Genomic DNA, 12,310 nt, shown 5'->3' with positions numbered 1-12,310 from the left:
CTTGAGTCTCTCTTCCATTGAGCGCCCTCTTCACAAATGTCTATGAGGACTTGGTCCAACCCTTGATCAAAGTTGACCCTTCTAGTGTAAGGGTGTTCATCTCCTTGCATCATGGGCAAGTTGAATGCCAACCTTACATTTTTCGGACTAAAATCCAAGTATTTCCCCCGAACCATTGTAAGCCAATTCTTTGGGTCCGGGTTCACACTTTGATCATGGTTCTTGGTGATCCATGCATTTGTATAGAACTCTTGAACTATTAAGATTCCGACTTGTTGAATGGGGTTGGTAAGAACTTCCCAACCTCTTCTTCGGATCTCATGTCGGATCTCCGGATATTCACTCTTTTTGAGTTTAAAAGGGACCTCGGGGATCACCTTCTTCAAGGCCACAACTTCATAGAAGTGGTCTTGATGCACCCTTGAGATGAATCTCTCTATCTCCCATGACTCGGAGGTGGAAGCTTTTGCCTTCCCTTTCCTCTTTCTAGAGGTTTCTCTGGCCTTGGATGCCATAAATGGTTATGGAAAAACAAAAAGCAATGCTTTTACCACACCAAACTTAAAAGGTTTGCTCGTCCTCGAGCAAAAGAAGAAAGAAGAGAGTAGAAGAAGAAGAAATAGAGGAGATGGAGATGGCTTTGTAGTTCGGTCATGTGAGGGTGGGTTTGGGAGGGAAAGTGGTTTGAATTTGAATGATGAGGTAGGTGAGGTTTTATGAAGGATGGATGTGAGTGGTAAAGAGAAAGATGGGATTTGATAGGTGAGGGATTTTTGGGGAAGAGTGGTTGAGGTGATTGGTGAATGGATGAAGAAGAAGAGAGAGGGTGGTGGGGTAGGTGGGGATCTTGTGGGGTCCACAGATCCTGAGGTGTCAAGGAAAAGTCATCCCTACACCAAGTGGCGAGCAAAAATGCTCTTCATGCCAAATCTGGCGTTAAACACCGGGCTGATGCCCATTTCTGGCGTTTAACGCCAACTTCTTGCCCTTTCCTGGCGTTTAACGCCAGTCTGGTGCCCCTTTCTGGCGTTAAACGCCCAGAATGGTGCCAGACTGGGCGTTAAACGCCCATTTGCTGCCCTTACTGGCGTTTAAACGCCAGCAAGGTCTTCCTCCAGGGTGTGCTATTTTTCTTTCTATTTTTCATTTTGTTTTCTTTTTCAATTGATTTTGTGACTTCTCATGATCATCAACCTACAGAAAACATGAAATAACAAAGGAAAATGGATTAAATATAACATTGGGTTGCCTCCCAACAAGCGCTTCTTTAATGTCAGTAGCTTGACAGTGGGCTTTCATGGAGCCTCACAGATACTCAGAGAAATGTTGGAACCTCCCAACACCAAACTTAGAATTTGAATGTGGGGGTTTAACACCAAACTTAGAAGTTGGTTGTGGCCTCCCAACACCAAACTTAGAGTTTGACTGTGGGGGCTCTGTTTGACTCTGTTTTGAGAGAAGCTCTTCATGCTTCCTCTCCATGGTGACAGAGGGATATCCTTGAGCCTTAAACACAAAGGATTCTTCATTCACTTGAATGATCAATTCTCCTCTGTCAACATCAATCACAGCCTTTGTTGTGGCTAGGAAGGGTCTGCCAAGGATGATGGATTCATCCATGCACTTTCCAGTCTCTAGGACTATAAAATCAGCAGGGATGTAATGGTCTTCAACTTTTACCAGAACATCCTCTACAAGTCCATAAGCTTGTTTTCTTGAATTGTCTGTCATCTCTAGTGAGATTTTTGCAGCTTGCACCTCAAAGATCCCTAGCTTCTCCATTACAGAGAGAGGCATGAGATTTATGCTTGACCCTAGGTCACACAGAGCCTTCTTGAAGGTCATGGTGCCTACTGTACAAGGTATTGAGAACTTCCCAGGGTCCTGTCTCTTTTGAGGTAATCTCTGCCTAGTCAAGTTATCCAGCTCTTTGGTGAGCAAAGGGGGTTCATCCTCCCAAGTCTCATTACCAAATAACTTGTCATTTAGCTTCATGATTGCTCCAAGGTACTTGGCAACTTGCTCTTCAATGACATCTTCATCCTCTTCAGAGGAAGAATACTCATCAGAGCTCATGAATAGCAGAAGTAAATCCAATGGAATCTTTATGGTCTCAGTGTGAGCCTCAGATTCCCATGGTTCCTCATTGGGGAACTCATTGGAGGCCAGTGGACGTCCATTGAGGTCTTCCTCAGTGGCGTTCACTGCCTCTTCCTCCTCTCCAAATTCGGCCATGTAGGTCATGTTAATGGCCTTGCATTCTCCTTTTGGATTCTCTTCTGCATTGCTTGGAAGAGTACTAGGAGGGAGTTCAGTAATTTTCTTACTCAGCTGACCCACTTGTGCCTCCAAGTTTCTAATGGAGGACCTTGTTTCAGTAATGAAACTTTGAGTGGTTTTGATTAGATCAGAGACCATGGTTGCTAAGTCAGAGTGGCTCTGCTTAGAATTCTCTGTTTGTTGCTGAGAAGATGATGGAAAAGGCTTGCCATTGCTAAACCTGTTTCTTCCACCATTATTGTTGTTGAAACCTTGTTGAGGTCTCTGTTGATCCTTCCATGAGAGATTTGGATGATTTCTCCAAGAAGGATTATAGGTGTTTCCATAGGGTTCTCCCATGTAATTCACCTCTTCCATTGAAGGGTTCTCAGGATCATAAGCTTCTTCTTCAGATGAAGCGTCCTTAGTACTGCCTGGTGCAGCTTGCATTCCAGACAGACTTTGAGAAATCATATTGACCTGCTGAGTCAATATTTTGTTCTGAGCCAATATGGCATTCAGAGTATCAATCTCAAGAACTCCTTTCTTCTGATTCATCCCATTGTTCACAGGATTCCTGTCAGAAGTGTACATGAATTGGTTATTTACAACCATTTCAATGAGCTTTTGAGCTTCTGCAGGCGTCTTCTTCAGATGAAGAGATCCTCCAGCAGAACTATCCAATGACATCTTGGACAGTTCAGACAGACCATCATAGAAAATACCTATGATGCTCCATTCAGAAAGCATGTCAGAAGGACACTTTCTGATCAATTGTTTGTATCTTTCCCAAGCTTCATAGAGGGATTCACCTTCCTTCTGTCTGAAGGTTTGGACTTCCACTCTAAGCTTACTCAATTTTTGAGGTGGAAAGAACTTTGCCAAGAAGGCATTGACTAGCTTTTCCCAAGAGTTCAGGCTTTCTTTAGGTTGTGTGTCCAACCATATCCTAGCTCTGTCTTTTACAGCAAAAGGGAATAGCATAAGTCTGTAGACCTCAGGGTCAACCCCATTGGTCTTGACAGTGTCACAGATTTGCAAGAATTCAGCTAAAAACTGATGAGGATCTTCCGGTGGAAGTCCATGGAACTTGCAATTCTGTTGCATTAGAGAAACTAATTAAGGCTTAAGCTCAAAGTTGTTTGCTCCAATGGCAGGGATAGAGATGCTTCTCCCATAGAAGTCGGGAGTAGGTGCAGTAAAGTCACCCAGCACCTTCCTTGCATTGTTGGCATTGTTGTTATTTTCGGCTGCCATGTCTTCTTCTTTGAAGATTTCTGTTAGGTCCTCTACAGAGAGTTGTGCCTTAGCTTCTCTTAGCTTTTGCTTCAAGGTCCATTCAGGTTCAGGATCAGTCTCAACAAGAATGCTTTTGTCTTTGCTCCTGCTCATATGAAAGAGAAGAGAACAAGAAAATGTGGAATCCTCTATGTCACAGTATAGAGATTCCTTGAGGTGTCAGAGGAAAAGAAAAATAGAAGGAAGAGGTAGAAGAATTCGAACTTATCAAGAAAGATGGAGTTCGAATTGTGCATTTAAGAGGAATGTTAGTCCATAAATAGAAGGATGTGAGAAGAGGGGAAGAAATTTTTGAAAATAAATTAAAAACATTTTGAAAACATTTTGAAAAACACTAGTTGATTTTCGAAAACCAAGAGTGGAAAAGAAATCAAGTGATTTTTGAAAAAGATTTTGAAATTAGAAATAAAAAAGATATGATTGAAAAATATTTTGAAAAAGATGTGATTAAAAGATATGATTTAAAAGTTATGGTTTTAAAAAGATGTGATTGAGAAGATATGATTTGAAAAACAATTTGAAAAGATTGATTTTAAAAAAATGACTTGGCTAACAAGAAAAGATATGATTCAAACATTAAACCTTTCTCAACAGAAAAGGCAGCATACTTGAAATGTTGAATCAAATCATTAATTGTTAGCAAGTATCTTTGAAAATGGAAAGAAATTGATTTTGAAAAAGGTTTGATTGAAAAGATATGATTTGAAAAAGATTTGATTTTGAAAGATTTTGAAAACTTGAAAAAATTTTGCATTAAAAACAGAATCTTCCCTCTTGTGCCATCCTGGCGTTAAACGCCCATAATGGTGCACATTCTGGCGTTTAACGCCCAAAGCTCTACCCTTTTGGGCATTAAACGCCCAGCCAGGCACCCTGGCTGGCGTTTAAACGCCAGTTTTCCTTCTTCACTGGGCATTTTGAACGCCCAGCTTTTTCTTGTGTAATTCCTCTGCTGTATGTTCTGAATCTTCAATTCTCTGTATTATTGACTTGAAAAGACACAAATTAAAAATATTTTTGGATTTTTAATAATGAGGACTAATCAAAATGCAACTAAAATCAAATAACAATGCATGCAAGACACCAAACTTAGCAGTTTGTATACTACTGACACTAACAAAATGAGAATGCACATAACAAAACACTCAAGTCAAGAGAATTCAAAGATCAGAGCAACGAAATCATCAAGAACATCTTGAAGATCACTTAAGACACATGGATGAATGCAAGAAGAACAGAAACATGCAATTGACACCAAACTTAACATGAGACTAGTGTCTCAATACGAAATATAACATATTTTTGGTTTTTATGATTTTGTAATTTTTTTTGGATTTTTCGAAAATTAAGTGGAAAAGAACATAAAGGTATCAAAATTCTTAATGAGAATTCCAGGAATCATGCAATGTTAGTCTAAAGCTTCAGTCTAAAGGAATTAGACATGGCTAGCCAAGCTTCAGCAGGACATTGCATTCAAGAGCTAAACTGATGAAGATCAATCAGCTTTGGTGATGATAAGAACATCACCTTGAAACACTAGAATTCATTCTTAAGAACTCTGAAGAAAAATGCCTAATCTAAGCAACAAGATGAATCGTCAGTTGTCCAAACTCAACAATCCCCGGCAACGGCGCCAAAAACTTGGTGCACGAAATTGTGATCATCAATGGCGCCATCAACATGGTACGCTCAATTGCAATCTCAACTATTTATCACAACTTCGCACAACTAACCAGCAAGCGTACTGGGTCGTCCAAGTAATAAACCTTACGCGAGTAAGGGTCGATCTCACGGAGATTGTTGGTATGAAGCAAGCTATGGTCACCTTGTAAATCTCAGTCAGGCAGACTCAAATGGTTATGGATGATGAATAAAACATAAAGATAAAGATAGAGATACTTATGTAATTCATTGGTAAGAATTTCAGATAAGCGTATGGAGATGCTTTGTCCCTTCTGTTTCTCTGCTTTCCTACTGTCTTCATCCAATCCTTCTTACTCCTTTCCATGGCAAGTTGTATGTAGGGTTTCACCGTTGTCAGTGGCTACCTCCCATCCTCTCAGTGAAAATGTTCAACGCACCCTATCACGGCACGGCTAATCATCTGTCGGTTCTCAATCAGGTTGGAATAGAATCCAGTGATTCTTTTGCGTCTGTCACTAACGCCCAGCCTTCAGGAGTTTGAAGCCCGTCACAGTCATTCAATCATTGAATCCTACTCAGAATACCACAGACAAGGTTTAGACCTTCCGGATTCTCTTGAATGCCACCATTAATTCTAGCTTATACCACGAAGATTCCGGTTAAGGAAATCCAAGAGATAAACATTCAAGCCTTGTTTGCTTGTAGAACGGAGGTGGTTGTCAGGCACACGTTCATAAGTGAGAATGATGATGAGCGTCATATAATCATCACATTCATCATGTTCTTGGGTGCAAATGAATATCTTAGAACAAGAATAGGCTGAATTGAATAGAAGAACAATAGTAATTGCATTAATACTCGAGGTACAGCAGAGCTCCACACCTTAATCTATGATGTGTAGAAACTCCACCGTTGAAAATACATAAGAACAAGGTCTAGGCATGGCCGTGAGGCCAGCCTTCCAATAATCAAAGAACGAACTAGACATCCAAAAATGATCCTAAGATCAAAAGTGATCAAAAGATTCAAAGATCTAAAGATGAAAATACAATAGCAAAAGGTCCTATTTGTAGAGAACTAGTAGCCTAAGGTTTACAGAGATGAGTAAATGACATAAAAATCCACTTCCGGGCCCACTTGGTGTGTGCTTGGGCTGAGCATTGAAGCATTTTCGTGTAGAGACTTCTCTTGGAGTTAAACGCCAGCTTTTGTGCCAGTTTGGGCGTTTAACTCCCATTCTTGTGCCAGTGCTGGCGTTTAATGCCGGGCAGTTTTGAGCTGATTTGGAACGCCAGTTTGGGCCATCAAATCTTGGGCAAAGTATGGACTATTAAACATTGCTGGAAAGCCCAGGATGTCTACTTTCTAACGCCGTTAAGAGCGCGCCAATTGGGCTTCTGTAGCTCCAGAAAATCCACTTCGAGTGCAGGGAGGTCAGAATCCAACAGCATGTGCAGTCCTTTTCAGCCTCTGAATCAGATTTTTGCTCAGGTCCCTCAGTTTCAGCCAGAAAATACCTGAAATCACAGAAAAATACACAAACTCATAGTAAAGTCCAGAAAAGTGAATTTTAACTAAAAACTAATAAAAATATAATAAAAACTAACTAAAATATACTAAAAACAATGCCAAAAAGCGTATAAATTATCCGCTCATCACTATTCCCCTACAGTTGGGAAGTTCATGCATAGATGTGGAGTTGAGACTATTGCACCAAATTGATTCAACGTTGTCCAACCTATTAGGGTATTGTAGGCTGAACTTATGTTGACTACGATGTAATCTATCTTGAGTGTTCTTGAATGGCTTTCCTTTCCGAAAGTTGTGTGTAGCGAGATGTATCCCATCAGTTGAACCGGGGTATCTCCTAGTCTGAACAGGCTATTCGGATATGCTCTGAGTTCTTTTTCTTCCAAGCCGAGCTTATTGAAGGCAGTTTTGAATAAGATATCGGTAGAGCTCCCCTGGTCTATCAGTGTGCAGTGGAGATTTGCGTTTGCCAGTATAATAGTGATGACCATGGGATCGTCATGTCCTGACGTGATGCCTGATGACAAGTCATCATATACCCATTTTTCAAGCTAATTTCACTTGTTTTGTTAGCATTTATGCACTTTCTTGCATCCTAAGTAAGTGATTTGGAGTGAAAATGCACAACTTCTCTAAATCAAGCAACCACCATGAAATTAATGTTAAATCATGAGGTTTAAGCTAATTTTAATTGCATTTTAATTGATTTATAAGCCTCTTGAATTTAGTGATACTTTGAGTGGTTGTTTGGTTTATTTTAGGTGAAGAAAAGAAAAGAAAATGAAAAGCGTGGCCTAAGAAGTGTGACACAAGAAAAGAAAAGCGTGGCAAAGGAAAGGGGAAGCGTGCCGCATGGCAATGGGGAAGCAACCTTGCCCTCCACAAGGGCAGACTGCTCTCTTGGAGGGCAGCATCAAGTGACCAAGCAAGCAAGGCAACCCTGCCCTGCCCACTTCAAAGGCAGAGCACAAAATGATGCCTTGGAGCCAAGAGAAGAAAACATTGCCCTGCCCTTGTGGAGGGCAGGATCGTGCTCCATGAGGAAAGAAATCCAAGGAAAATGACACCCATGCAAGCCACAAGTTTCGAACAAGGGACCATGAAGAAGCCAAGCTCTAACACACACTAGCGTGCCAAGAAATCAAGAGAAAAAGTGGCGTGTTTGCAAGCTCCCAGGATCGAACCCACGACATGAAGGAAGGGTCATTGCCCTGCCCTTGGCACGGGCAGGGCAGCCTCTGGCGCACCAACTTTCGCACCACACGCACCAAGGCCACACCAAATCACACCACCATGCATCAATTTTCTGCCCTGCCCTCCACAAGGGCAGGGCAGCCTCCTGGAAGTGGATTTTGGGCCAAAATTCAAATTAAAAATTAATTTGAACTCATTTCTTCACCAATCCAAAAGCCCATCCAAATCCCAAAATCCAAGAATAGAAAGTGTATAAATAGGACTTAGTTTGATGTAATTAGGACTTTTGGATTTTTACCTTTTGCTACCTTTATGCTCATTTTTGAATTTTCACTTTTACCTTGGCTTTGCAATTTTACTTTCATCTTGCTTTCGAGCTTCCTTGAGAGACTTGACCGAGAACTAAGAGGATCAAAGGAGAGTCTCCTTCCTCACTTCTCTTGGGCAATTCTACTCTTCTGTTTTCTGAGTATTGGGTGTGTGAAATTGGGGAAATTCTGTCCCAATTCCCATTCAAGCTCTTTGCCTTTAATTTTTTGCATAATTCAATCCAAATTCTGTTATTCAATTGCTTCTTCTTTAATTTTCTGTCAATTGCTTAGTGAATCTAGATCTGGGAAGGAAATTGGGTTTTAGGCTCTGCTACCTAAGCCCTGGGGATCCTGAGATCACTTTTGGTTCTTCTGTGAACCTTTACTGCACTTTAATTTCCTTGCTGTTTAAATTTCTGTTTGCATCCAATTCAATTTCTGCTATCTTCATTACTGCAATTTACTTTTCTTTTGTTAAGATCTTGCAATCCCACTCCTTAATTCCCTTTTATCTTCTAGCAATTTATCTTTCTTGCCATTTAAGTTACTGCAATTTAAGTTTCTTGCACTTTAAGTTTCAGTCATTTACTTTCTTGCTCTTTAAGTTTCTGCACTTTTACTCTTCTGTTCTTTATTTTACTGCAATTTTCCCTCTCCCCTTTACATTTACTGTCATTTACTTTCTGTTAAACACAAATCACTCAACCAAAGCTTGATTCGCTTGACTAAATCACCCACTGAACTAAAATTGCTCAATCCTTCAATCCCTGTGGGATCGACCTCACTCATGTGAGTTATTATTACTTGATGCGACCCGGTACACTTGCCGGTGAGTTTTGTGTTGGATCGCTTTCCACACATCAAGTTTTTGGCGCCGTTGCCGGGGATTGAAATAGATTGACAATGATTAAGTGAAGTAGAGGTTTAGATTAAGCACTTTTTCTTTTTCTGTTACTCTAACCCTCACTAACACACTAATTGTTTGTATTTTTGCTTAAACTAACCGAAACCTCATTCTAGCAATAGATTGAAGTTTCATTGGCTTTCTGGGTTAGTGTGTTTATTGCTGTGTGTTTGTATGTCAGGTATAGGGAGATCCTCTCCTATTATCTCTGAAATTGATCCAAGGACTCTTCGGAGAATAAGAAGAGCTGAAAGAGGGAAGTTCATTGTTGGGGAAGAAGAAGAATCTGAAGAGGAATCTGAAGAAGAATTCCAAGAAATGGAAGGAGATACCAGTCAACCAGGAGGAGGAGCCAACAATAACCAACAGAGAAGAGTTTTGGCCTCATACACATTTGCAAATGCTAGGCATTGTGGGAGTAGCATTCTTCCTCCCAATGTCAATGCAAACAACTTTGAACTCAAGCCACAGCTCATCACTCTAGTGCAAAACAATTGTTCTTTTGGAGGAGGACCTTTGGAGGATCCAAACCAACATTTGTCCACTTTCTTGAGAATCTGTGACACAGTGAAGACAAATGGTGTGCCCCCTGATAGCTACAAGCTGCTGCTCTTCCCATTCTCTCTCAGGGACAAAGCAACCCAATGGCTAGAGACTTTTCCAAAAGAAAGCATCAACACTTGGGATGACTTGGTGAGCAAGTTTCTTGCCAAATTCTACCCCCCTCAAAGAGTCCTAAGGTTGAAGACAGAGGTTCAAACATTCACCCAATTGGAGGCCGAGAACTTATATGAAGCATGGGAGAGATATAAGGCTCTTTTGAGGAAGTGTCCACCAGAGATGTTCACTGAGTGGGATAAGTTGCAAAACTTCTATGAAGGTCTCACTCTTAAAGCTCAAGAAGCTCTTGATCACTCTGCCGGAGGCTCTCTACAACTCATGAAGACCACGGAGGAAGCTCAAAACCTTATTGAGATGGTGGCCAACAACCAATATTTCTTTGCTCATCAAAGACAACGCCAACCATCACAGAGAAGAGGAGTCATGGAGTTAGAAGGAGTTGATTCAATCTTAGCTCAAAACAAGATGATGCAACAGCAGATTCAACAACAATTTGAACAAATGGCTAAGAGAATTGATGGCTTGCAAGTGGCAGCAGTGAGCACCACAAGCCAACCTCCAACCACTTGGGTGCAAAGTGAAGAAACTCAAGAAGAGCAACAACAAGAGCAAGTCCAATACATGCACAACCAAAATCCTGGAACAAATGAAGTTTATGGTGATACCTACAATCCATCTTGGAAGAACCATCCCAACCTTAGATGGGGAGACAACCACAACCAAAACCAACAACCATGGCAAAGAAACACAAGCCAAAACAATTGGAAAAACACAAACCACAACTCCCAGCCAAACACTAACCAAAACTCATACAGAAAACCACAAAACAACTACCCAAATTCTAACCAATATCCAACCAATAACTATCCTACCAACCAAAACACTTATCCTCATCCATCAACACCCCAAAACCAACCCATCACACAAGATTCACAGAGAATTACCAATCTAGAAGTACTCATGGAGAAACTAATGAAGAGCCAAGAATTAACAAACAAAAATCAAGAAGCCTCCATGAAGAACCTAGAAAGACAGATTGGACAAATCTCTAAGAAGATCTCTGTTGAGAAGCCATCAAGTTCACTACCTAGTGATACCATTCCCAACCCAAAGGAAGAATGCAAAGTGGTGCAACTGAGAAGTGGAAGGGTGTTGACAGATGGTAGCCAAGAAGCAACAAAGAAACTTATGGAGAATAACACTGAGCCAACAAAGAAGGATGAAACCATCAACCAAGACAAGATAAGCAAGAGTGCTTCAGAAAAGCTCACAGAGGAAGATAACAATCCACAGAATTCAAAGAAAGGCAAGCAAATCATGGAGGAACCAATTCCAAAACAACATCAAGTAGTGAAGAGCTCAACACCACCACTACCCTATCCTCAAAGATTTCACAAGGAAACAAAGGACCAGCACTTCCACAAGTTTCTTGAAACTTTCAAGAAGTTGGAGATTAACATACCTTTGGCAGAGGCTCTGGAGCAAATGCCCCTGTATGCTAAGTTTCTAAAGGAGCTCATCAACAAAAAAAGAGATTGGAATGAGAAGGAAACGGTGATGCTTAGTGAGGAATGCAGTGCACTCATCAAAAAGGGACTTCCTCCCAAGCTTGATGACCCTGGAGGTTTCTTCTTACCATGCACTATTGGAAACTTGTTCATTAACAAAGGGATGTGCGACCTAGGAGCAAGCATAAATCTGATCCCATATTCTCTAGTGAAAAAGCTTGGCATAGAGGAGATGAAACCAACAGAGATGACTTTAGAATTGGTGGATCAATCAATAGTCTATCCTAAAGGTCTGATTGAGAACCTTTTAGTTAAGGTTGGCAAGTTCATCTATCCGGCAGATTTTGTGATCCTAGATTCTCCAGAACATGGAAATGACTCTATAATACTAGGTCGGCCATTCTTGGCCACTGCTAGAGCCATTGTGGACATAGAGCAAGGAGAGTTAACCCTTAGGATGCATGAGGAGAGCATCATCCTGAAAGTTTTCCCAGAATTCCAAACGGATGAAGAAACAAGCAGAATAAGTGATGATCTCCTTCCAAAGCAATCAACTGAAAAGGAAGTGGAACAAGTAAACGAACAGATACAAGAAGAAAATGGGATTCACAAAGAAGCAGGGGTGATCAACAAAAAGGAAAGCATCACCACTCAAGTAACTGCCAAGAAAGGAAGAACAACAAGCAAGAAAAAGGTGAAGAATAAGAAGAAAGTTCACAAAGGGTGGAAGAACAAGAAAATCCCAACTGAAGGATTCTCTAAGGGTGATAAGGTGCAATTAATATACCAACAGCAGGGAGCAAAAGATTATTACACTGTCAATCAAATTCTGTCTCTTGAGCATATGGAAATTGAGCATCAAAGCACTCAGAGAAAGCTGACAGTGAGAGGTGACAAGCTGAGACATCACCAGCATCAACCACCTTAAAGGGAGGTTACTGTCAAGCTAATGACAATAAAAGAGCGCTTCATGGGAGGCAACCCATGGTTTAAGATTTCTGTTGTTTAATAAGCTATGACTCTTCTAAATATGGTTTTGA

General features: G+C 40.8%; 1 non-coding gene across 1 annotated transcript; it reads left to right on the top strand.

The window, feature by feature from the left end:
* Window positions 1–3,003: 3,003 nt before the first annotated feature.
* LOC112700139 (small nucleolar RNA R71) lies at window positions 3,004–3,111 on the top strand. Its single transcript, XR_003153057.1, has one exon. It is a non-coding gene; the product is annotated as a small nucleolar RNA R71 (small nucleolar RNA).
* The last annotated feature ends 9,199 nt before the right edge of the window (window positions 3,112–12,310 follow it).

Source organism: Arachis hypogaea, chromosome 6 (genome assembly GCF_003086295.3).
Source record: "Arachis hypogaea cultivar Tifrunner chromosome 6, arahy.Tifrunner.gnm2.J5K5, whole genome shotgun sequence".
In the NCBI taxonomy this organism is placed as follows: Eukaryota; Viridiplantae; Streptophyta; class Magnoliopsida; order Fabales; family Fabaceae; genus Arachis; species Arachis hypogaea.
The sequence above is the reverse complement of the archived record's forward strand: the minus strand, read 5'-3'. Positions and strand labels throughout refer to the sequence as shown.